The sequence below is a fragment of the Neovison vison genome, chromosome 9 (assembly GCF_020171115.1).
Source record: "Neovison vison isolate M4711 chromosome 9, ASM_NN_V1, whole genome shotgun sequence".
NCBI lineage: Eukaryota > Metazoa > Chordata > Mammalia > Carnivora > Mustelidae > Neogale > Neogale vison.
Genome location: NC_058099.1, coordinates 92457323 through 92467639, shown reverse-complemented (window position 1 = coordinate 92467639; position 10317 = coordinate 92457323). Strand labels below are relative to the sequence as shown.

The 10317-nt window shown below is 48.2% G+C and overlaps 1 long non-coding RNA gene across 1 annotated transcript; it reads left to right on the top strand.

The window, feature by feature from the left end:
• Positions 1-2504: 2504 nt before the first annotated feature.
• On the top strand, positions 2505-10313 carry LOC122917732. Its single transcript, XR_006386448.1, has 3 exons — positions 2505-2663; positions 7158-7365; positions 10183-10313. It is a non-coding gene; the product is annotated as an uncharacterized LOC122917732 (long non-coding RNA).
• Positions 10314-10317: the final 4 nt, after the last annotated feature.

Below are 10317 nucleotides of genomic sequence, written 5' to 3'. Positions count from 1 at the left end.
TCATTTCTCACAGTGTGGAGGCTGCAAATCTGAGCCCAAGACACCACAGATTCAGTGGGGGGCGAAGTCTCTCTTCCCGGGTGCCGATGGCCTACTTCTAGCTGTGACCCCACACGGCAGAGAGGGCGAGAGTCCTTTGGGGTCCCTTCTACAAGGACAGGAATCTCATTCCGAAGGGCTCCACCCTTGTGACCTAATTACCTCCCAAAGACCCCACTTCTGAATACCATCACATTGGGGGTTAGGATTCAACACAGGAATTTTCGGGGGACACAGACATTCAGCCCACTACCATGACTGAGAGTAAGAAGCAGAACAGGCACCAGACCTCAGCATCTCTGATTCTAGATCTGTGCTCCTCGACTCCGGTCCCTACCGCTTTCCTGCCCAGTACCTCCTCTGTGCTAGGGAATGTCATTCTTTTGCTTAATGAAGGCTGACTTAGCATTTAACCTTGATTTCATGGCTGACCTAGTGAGATGAGTTCACCACCCACGGGCAGAGAGTCAGACAGCCGGGCACCTGCCTACACACTCACTCACCCCTTGATGACACTCAAGAAGGCTCAGGAAAGAAAATTCAAAACTGTGAATAACATAAATAGAAAGTCTTTTTTTTTTTTTTTTTAATTGGATGCCATCGCATAGGGACAGCTGTTTCAGCTTAATGAACTCTGGCTTCATCTACTGTTGAAGTTAATTCTTGTGCCTTCTGGATACGAGATCCCCGAATGTGTGCCTGGACACATTCCACGTCATTCCCAGCTGACCACAGGTGTCTGAGGTTTGTTGGGGGATAACAGGCATATAAATCCAGCGGTGACTAACCCTAGTTAATCCCATACAATGTCCTTAGTATCACCCCCATCAGGAACGCAGTGTAAGCTTCACTCTAGCCTGCGACTGAGAGCACAGGTATTACGGTAGAAGCAGACTGAGCAGTGAATGAAGATGCCCCTTCAGGAATCCCTTCCCCGGCTGATATTTCAACTCTGGGATCCATGAGGAAACATGGGAACAATGAACCAAATCCCGACCCAACCGTCTCCGAGGTCCACATACCTTCTCTGGATCCTTCTTTGTTCTATTATAGGAACATCATAAGGTCTTGGGATCAGTCAGACTCAGGTTCAGATTTGGCCGCTGCCATTTACTGATGGTGGAACGGGAGTGGGAGGGCAGTCTCTCCCACATGGAAATGCTACTACCTCTCCTGCAAAGAGGAGAGATGGGCAGGTTATTGTGGGGGTCAGGTGAGCTGGCACGCACAGAGTACCCAAGTGAGCAGCCCTTGGGTCTGTGCCACCTGCCCTGAGAGCTTTAGTGAGTTTCCATGAAGAACAACGCATCTCTTCTCATGGTTCTGCAGTCTGGCTTGGGCTCAGCTAGGTGGTTCTTCTGCTGGTCTTACCTCGAGTTACCTGTGCACTCACACCTCCCCACCAGGAGACACAACTGGGGCTGGAAATCCAAGATGGCTTCTCTCCTGCGTCAGACACCTTGGCTGGGATGGCTGGAACAGTGGGGACAAGGCCAGGAATCTCTGTCTTTTCATGAGGTCCCATCACCACGGCGGCCAGCAAGACTGGTTTCATAGGGATGCAACAGACCCACAGCTTCCCACATCCAAAGGGGTCCCTGCTGAGATTAATACTCTGTTGCCACCATCTTGGAATTTTTAGTAATCTTTTAAAGAAGGGACCTTGCATTGTCCTTTTAGATTCGGTTCTGCACATTACATAGCTTCTTTTTACAATGGATCACAACTCCAAGAGGATGAAAAATGGAGCTTGCAAGCTTCTCAAGATCGAGGCCAGAACTCACACCATATCACCTCACTGTATTCTGGGGACCAAAGGCTATCCCGATCCAAGAAGAGAAAGAAGCAAAATCTTCCGTACGCTTAGCATTCCCATAAGCAATCAGGTCCTGAGAGAGTTTGTTTGGTGCTCAGAAGCAGAAATCCACTCAAGCCAGCTCATAAAAAAAAAAGGGATCTATGGTCAAGAGTCAGAAACTTCCCAGAAATGAAGGTGACCACAACACAAGAAAGTGGAAAGGAGAGAAACTCAGGGCCTGAGGCAATGTTTGGCTCTCAGGATCACGCTGGTTTCCTTGGTCAGTCAGCCATGGTGTGCGAGGAGCAGCAGGCACCTGTCTTTCGGAAGAGACAACTGCCCCTTCCAGAGACTGTGGGCAGGGCAGGCTCTCAGCAAGGGGCTGTGGATGAGGTGGGCCCTATAACCTGACAGAAATGCTTGTCTATTTATTAACTATTTATGAGGTACAATACCATGCCTGGGCCTCTGGGGATATAAGTTGGCCCTAAAGGAGAACGGCCCCTTCTTTTTAGTCACATAAGGGCATTTCTTGCTACCTCTGATCGAAGCAGAAGGGGAGGAGAGTGTGGGGAGCAGATTTCTTCTAACTGTTTCTTGCACACAGGGAGTGAGTCATGTCCCTTGCTGGCTGGGGCACATGTCCTCATGTGACAACACCCAGCTATAATGGAGAGCTAATGCATTCTTTTCCTAACATATGACTAACCACATAGAACAGCCGTGTGAAGGAGGACCAGAAAGTGTGACTTTATCTTACTTGATCCTGTCCCACTCCAGGGAAGATGGCAGACTTAGGCTCTCTTAAGGAGGCATACCCACAAAGGTAGGCCCATCTTGTGACTTCCGTCTTCAGCGTGCCCCTCCACCCCTCTCTCTATCCTACCCCTTATAGTTGCTTCTTCCCACCCTCAGTCTGGTGTCTGAGTGTCCTTCCTTGATATTTTTTGGTACCTTCTGGCAAACCCCAACATGTATGGCCTCTTCTGGTGCTGTGGGCTTTCTGTGCCTAGCTTTGCAGGAGAACATGGTTAGCCCTTGGAGAGGTGGAGACCTTGGTGGGTGATCAGATCCCTGGGCAGGTTCCTTCCAGTGGTAGTTGTTTTTCATTCATTACATAACAAACAAGCAACTTCAACCGAGTAGGCTTCGATATCGCCCAGCCACAAGCATCTCCTGTTATTTGAAGAAATGCTACATCCTCTATTAACATGACTTTGAGCAGCTCTTTGCAAAATGATAACCTTGGCATCGTTTAGTTGAAGGAGAATTTAATTTCTCCAGTATCTGGTTTACACGGCAAGAATCCCCATGGGGACTGTGAATAGGACTGTCTTCACTACCCAGGATGGCTTGTGTCCACTTGGATAAGAGTTTCTAGATCTTCAGTCTCTTAGCGGTCAAGAAGAGGGAGAGCTCCCTGCTGCACAGAACGTCCAAATAAGTCGGGGGTAGGGCGCATGTGTGTGTTAGGGGAGGGACTTGGACAGTCTTATACTCAGATGAAACTAGAGCGGGAGAAGTCAGTGAGGGGTGGGTGGGAAAGGGAAGAAAGTTTCAAGAAGCAGGTGCACAGTTGGGGGTGAGTTCCTGCTGGAGCTCAGGAGTAATGGGGGGCACACTTCCAATCCTTCACTCCAGCTGTGTGCACACACGTGTGTGCCCCCTGGATGGGGGGGTGCTCTCTCAGGGCAGAGACTGGGTTTTGCTTCCTCATCTGCAGGAAATGCTGCCCCCCTTGGCCTCCCAACGTTGTGGGTTTACCATAAGAACCAGAACTCAGACAGGTGAACCCCAAGCTTGGTACGGATGGGGGTTCTGCTCGGGGGACTCTACTGGACAACGGCCCGCTCCCCCCACTTTTTTTTTTTTTACCCTTTCATTCCCACTGCAAGGTGAGCTGCCCCCGTCTGGGCTCCTCTAGTTGGAGCGGGGTGGGGAAGATTTTAGGACTGTGCCCAAGTCTCATGATACGACCTTACTCGGCTCCCACTTGGACTCCTTCTCCTGCAGCTTCACAGCTCCTGAGGGAAAAAGGCCCGGAGCCTGCCCATATCCTTCCTTTCTCAAGTCCAGCTAATCACCATGAATGACAGGCTGAAGCAGTTTTCTGATCCTGAAGCAAAACAAACCACACCAACCAACAACAACAGCTAAAACAAAACAAAACAACAACACACACACACACACACACACACACACACAAAACCACGCACAAGCCCCGCCCCCCCAAGCGCAGGCGCCCTAAAACCCCAGGGCTTCCCGGATTTGCCAGCCCTACTGAAACCACGGCTGGGGTGTCGTGGGCTCAGTTCTCCGGGGATCTGGGCCACTGAGTTTCTTATTCTGTTGCCGGGCCCTACACCATCCTTTCGTGAAACCTTTGGCTTCCTATGCATCTAGAAACTTCAGAGGCTTGGCGGCCAAGTTGGAGCGGATGGAGCAGGGTAGGCGAGGCTGCGGGTGAAGGCCGGGCCTCTGAAGGAGCCTGTCAGCTCAGTGACTGCGTGTCCCTGCTCCGGCCTTGTCTTTTTTTTTTTGTTCCTTAGGGCTCCGGGCAAACTGGGGTAGCTTTGTTTCCAGGAGGAGGCTGTGTACTGTGATACCCTGGAGGAGCACCTGCGGACGGGGGTTGCCGGGGGTGGACACAGGTGGGCTGTTGGAGCCCGTGTATTTACCTTCCAGAGGAATGCCCTGGAAACACGCTGCGCTTGAGAAGGAAGGGAAGCCAGGTCGGATTGGGTTTCCAGGCGCCACTGTGCACCCTCTCCGTTCCGCCGAGACGCTTGCTCTCCGCTCCCCTGCGGGCCCTCGCTGTTGGCCGCTGCCAGCCGGCCTCAATGGGCACTTCAAGCTGAATAGGCCAGGCGTTGATTTACTGGGAAATCAGGCCTCTGTCCTGTGGCCACCTTTGACCTCCTTTTGATGAATGCCGCCCCCCCCCCGGGGGGGGGGGGTCTGGCCAAACTTTCTGAAGCTGTGGGGTGCAAACAGTGCTTCCTTATATTGTTTCCAAAACAAGTCCCATGCCTTCATTATCCACTGGATCTCCTCGGCAGGTAGGAAGAAGACAGAGCAACGTTTATCTATATTTTACAGTTAAAAAAACAAACCCTGAAGCTGAGCGGAATAGTGACTTGGCCAGTGTTGCCGCACTAGAGACCAAAGGAGTGAGAAACCAGGGCTTCTGAGCCCTGGTCCAGAGGCTTTGGGCAGTCACGTGATCTTCTATATAATAATAATAATAATAATAATAATTTGTTGTTATTCTATCATCTCACTGATAATCCTGACAATCCTGTTGGCTAACGGAACTTGTTATCCGTACAGAACGTATTCATCTATGTCCTGTTCTCTCACTGCATAAAGGAACTGACAAGGGACAAAAGCTGATTTTTCCACTGTGTCCTTTGGAGCTATACCACCTGGAAAGTCACTCACTTATCCTTGCTGCTGGTGACTCCATCTTCCAGGGCATGAGGGAAATAGTAAAAGTGAAAGCCATTTTAGCTGCCAGGTGAATGCCACAGACATCACAGTCAGACTAGGAGCTGGGCTGGATTCAGTAGCATCATTCCAGAGACAGCAGGGCCCCACCCCCCACCTCCACACCCCCACGGGGTCAGGAACAGGGACATGTCTCCAAGTCACTTTCAACTGAGGCCATGTTGCATTTCCTTCAGGAATTCTATGACTGCAAACTTCGTGACCATTGGAGATTCGGGTTCTTCATCAGACTCTGTTTGGTTAGGTTTAAAGTTATTAAGGATAAAGTTTAGGATGAGTCCGGGGATGGCGCCAGAAAACGGAGGAAATCTTCTAAGTCTTTCCCACGCACTGACAGGATAGAGTCAAGAGTGAATGGAAAGGCATTCCTCTGGGGCCAATGGACCCAAATGGACTGTCCTCCTTTAGGTACTGCTTTTAGCCCAGAGTTTCAGAAAAGGAACAGTCTGGAAGAAATCATCACTGGTGGCCACCTTCATCCACTATTTTGGTTGTTTACAAACACCCACTCAGTGTCCATTATGGGCCAGGCTCTGGGAACGCAATGAGGAGTGAAAGGCAAACTCTGATGTTTGACTTAACCCAGTCAGACCTACCGTTGTTCCATTTCCCTGCCCCTCTCTCTCCTGCCAGTGCCCCTCCCCACCTTCAGCTCCATAGTTCTGATTCCTGATCATGTGCACAATTTTTGGCAAGACGCTCCAGAGGACGAATGACTGGCACAGTGACATATCCCACTCCCATCTCTCTGGTCCCCACTTTCCTTCCGTCTATGATAAGCCCTTGGTCCTGCTCCTTATAGTACATATCCCCTTCAGCTCCCCTCCTGGGGAGGGTCCTGCTGAGTCAGTGGCTGTGAACATGGTAGGAAAGAAGCTGTCATCCTGATGTCCATACAATCTCCTGCTTCTGAATGCTGTAACGCAAAATGTTTGGTAATGAGCCTCTCGTGATTTGCTTTGCTTCCTTTCTCCCTTTCTTCCCTGTTCTCTGAGGAACTACTGGTCCCTTTATCACTAGCCATGTGGTTTGACGCCACTTCTAGTGTGAGGGGAGAACCTTGGTTAGCACAAGCCACTCCACTTAGAATGAACCCAAAAGATTTCCCTGAGAATTCTGGAACAGAGGAGGTTGTAAGGTTCAGGACTGCCTGATAGTCTGTTATCCCGAGGGATGAGCTGGAATTTCCAGGGGCCACTACTGAACGTCCGAGACCGGAGCCAGCCAGGAAGAAGCACAGATAAAAAATGGACCCAGGACGTGCTCTGTGGGTCCTGAATCAAGCTGCATCTAACCCAACAATACCAACAGGTTGTCCTGTTATGTGAGTCTGTAAACTCCACCACCCCCTTTGAAAGCACTAAACTGAGTTTGGTTTTCTGTCCCTTACAAAAGATAGCCAGCTGAGAACTACTCTTCAGCTAGATACAGTTTCCCAAGTGGTGTGCCATGGTGCACCCAGGAACTGGGTTATAGATATTACTTGAGGTTGACTGGCCCAGCCTGCTGGGAGGGACTCCAGGGCTGGAAATCTCTAGCAGCAAGTAGCTTCGGCCATAGGTCCCGGTGAGACAGCAAATACAGTATCTTCACGTATCCATTATGGTGATTTTAAAATATGTTCGAAAAATTCTTTGACACTTCTCCACTCAAAACATGGAGCCTAATAATTCTCCCCCAGAATGGGGCCCAACCCTGGTGGCCTACTTCTAAAATACAGAAGATGGCAGACGTGAGGGAGTCTGACTTCACAGGCTAGCTCAGGAAGGACATGGCCACATTGGCCTTACTTCTCTCATATCGTGCCCCCTAGGGGGAGTCATTAGCAGCCATGCATCTGGAGAGAAGTCCGCAGAGAGAAGAACTAAGGCCTCCCATCAAAGACCAGCACCGATTTCCAACATTAGGAATGAGCACCTTAGAACCGAATCCACCAGCTTCAGTCAGTTCTTCAGATGATGGCAGCTCTGGCCAAGAGCTTGACCGCAACCTCATGGGATACCTCAAATCGGACAGTCCGGGTAAGCTACTCCGGAATTTCAAACGCGCAGTGACTGGGTGAGATATTGTTGATTGCTGTTTTCAAGCTAAAGAGTTTGTGGGCTTTTTGTTATGCCTCAATGGATCACATTTAAGTCCATGGTGTGAAAAAGATTAGGAAGTACTGATTTCAGTCAAAAAAACAAAAACAGAAACAAAACAAAACAAAACAAAAAACCCATAAAAACAAAACAAAACAAAAAAACCCCACAAAAACAAAACAAAACAAAACAAATATGCACTGGATGGTGGACACACCCAGCACTCTGGGATGTATTAGAACCTTTGGGGCGTTTTGTTTGGTTTGCAAAATGATACTTAATAGCAGCTTTACAACATTTGAGATCACAAGCATTTAAAAATACTTTCAAGGCAAAACAAAGGCTCCCTGTCTCTGGAAACATACTTGCAACCACAATTAGCAATGACAGCTTTAAAGTTTTTCTTGAAACAAACCTATTGTCATGGAAAGAGCTCCTTAGGGAGTAGAATTAGAGTCCAAGACAGTACAAGGCGTGACAATGCAATCAGACCTGTATAGCATATGTCCCATTTCCCTGCAGATCCTATTTTTCTTAAAAAGAGGTTAGTATTAAGTAATCTCTACACCCAACGTGGGAGGGGGGCTCGCACCCACAACCCTGAGATCAAGAGTCCCATGCTCCGTCAACTGACCCAGCCAGGTGCCCCTTCCTGGAGATCCCTAGGAGATGGGGACAATTGCACCCTTGACCTTGCCAAAGGAGAGGCAGCATGAAGCTGATCAATGGAGGCCTCCAAAAAACTTGCACAGAAGGGTTTTCCAAAGTAAAATCAAAATGCTATCATGGTATATCAGGTTCGTCTAATTTTTAGAAAACCAAAAGGCCTGATTTGCTTAACTATTTTTTTTTTTAAGATTTTTGATTTTTAAGATTTTGAGAGAGAGAGAGCAAGCACAAGCTGGGAAGAGAGGCAGAGGGAGATGGAGAAGCAGGCTTCCTGCTGAGCAGGGAGACCAATACCTGGCAGATCCCAGGACCCCAGGATCATGACCTGAGCTGAAGGCAGATGTGCAACTGACTGAGCCACCCAGGCACCCCTAATTTGCTTTACTCTTGGGAAGGCTTTTTGGTTGTTTTTAAAGATTTTATTTATTTGACAGAGAGAGAGAGAGAGCACAAGTAGGCAGAGAGGCAGGCAGAGACAGAGAAGGGAGGAAGCAGGCTCCCTGCAGAGCAGAGAGCCCGACGTGGGGCTCGATTCCAGAACCCTGGGATCATGACCTGAGCTGAAGGCAGAGGCTTTAACCCACTGACCCACCCAGGTGCCCCTTGTTTTTGTTTTTTTAAGGAATGTTTAAAATGCTTTTCTTAACCTCATGTTTAAGGGTTAAGAGGACTGTGTCCAAGTTCTTTGTTTCTGCTATTAATTTATGTAAGTGCAGTAATGCCTCCACTGTATTTATAACTGTTACCTGAGGAACGACTAAATTCTCTGGAACTGAGAAAAAAGCCAGGGTTAACGCATAAAGACTAGGAGAACCAAAACCAAGGTTGGCCAGTCCAAACCCCCAACTCTACCAGCTTCACCTCTAGGGAAGCCCACGGGCTCTCAACCAGAATTCTGTCATTCTCTCTCCAGACCCAAATCCCCTATTGAGAGCCTATACATCCGGGGCATCAAGTTATAAAAGCTGGAAGCTTCTAGAATTGCATTGTCCAGGAGAGTGACCGCCAGCCACATGTGGCTTACTGAGCACCAGAAATGCGGCTGGTTTTAACTGAGATTAAAAATGCAAGTGTAAAATCTGAATGTGTCAAATACAGACAGACAGACATTGCAGCCAGCATCAGAAAGAACGTAGAATACCTCATTAATAGTTTTTGTATTGATAATATGTTGAAACAATAATGTTTTTTATATATCAGTTTAACTAAAATACATTGCTAAAATTAATGCCACCTGTTTCTTTTTGTGGTTATTTTTCAAGTGGCTACTAGAAAATTTAAAATTAGACCTGTAGGCTGTATCGCATTTCTAGTGGACAGGGCTATTCCAGAAGTCTACTCACACACGCTTGTGGACTTAGCCGTCCAGTGAACACTTACTGAGTGTCTTCCGTAAATTCAGCACTGGGGTAGAGGGTAGAAGGCAGATGTTAACACAGTCCCTGAACTTGGGAAGCAAGTTGCACCCACTGTGGTACAAGAAAGACTAAAAACAAAAACAAAAAAAACAACAACGAGTGACAACAGGTAGCTAAACACAGGGGACTTTTAATCAAGAGTATCTTAGCTCATTGGGACTATTAGGACTCTTGGAGTTAAAAGACAGCCGTAGGTAGCTTAGCAACTACCACTTAACTATTGGAGGGCAAAATAGAATATATATTGGTAGGACTGATGGCCAGCCTTGAGTCACTCATGAAAGGTTCGGTTCTGTAGGGCCTGTTGCCTGTTCTAGACACTCTGTTGTGGCTATGTGCACAGAGGTGCTCCCTCCTCGCTAAGGTGGCAGGCTTTGGAGGACAGGGACGATGTTATGTGACCTGAGTCTCACCCAGAACCTCCCACACAGAAGACGCCAAACAGCATATGGCATTCAAGTGTCTCCTATGGACTCATTTAGGAAAGCAATTAAAGGTATAATATGCTTTAGAAAGAGTTCTTCCCGAAATGCCTAAACACCAAGGAGTTTGCCGTGTGAACTAGTAAGCTTTTATGATTAAAAAAAAAAAAAATCACTTTCAGAATATAAATTCATGTCTCAGCAGTTCTGGATTACCCAAATGCACTTCTCTCTCTTATAAACTCCAGATTAAATGCTGCCGGAGAGGCGCACCCCAGGACAGCCCCGTCGGGAGGACCACACCTGCTGCAACCTTCCTTTCCTCCAAAGTGCTTTGTGAGAGCTGCAAGTTGTCGAAATAAAAAACACGAGCTGCAAAGGGA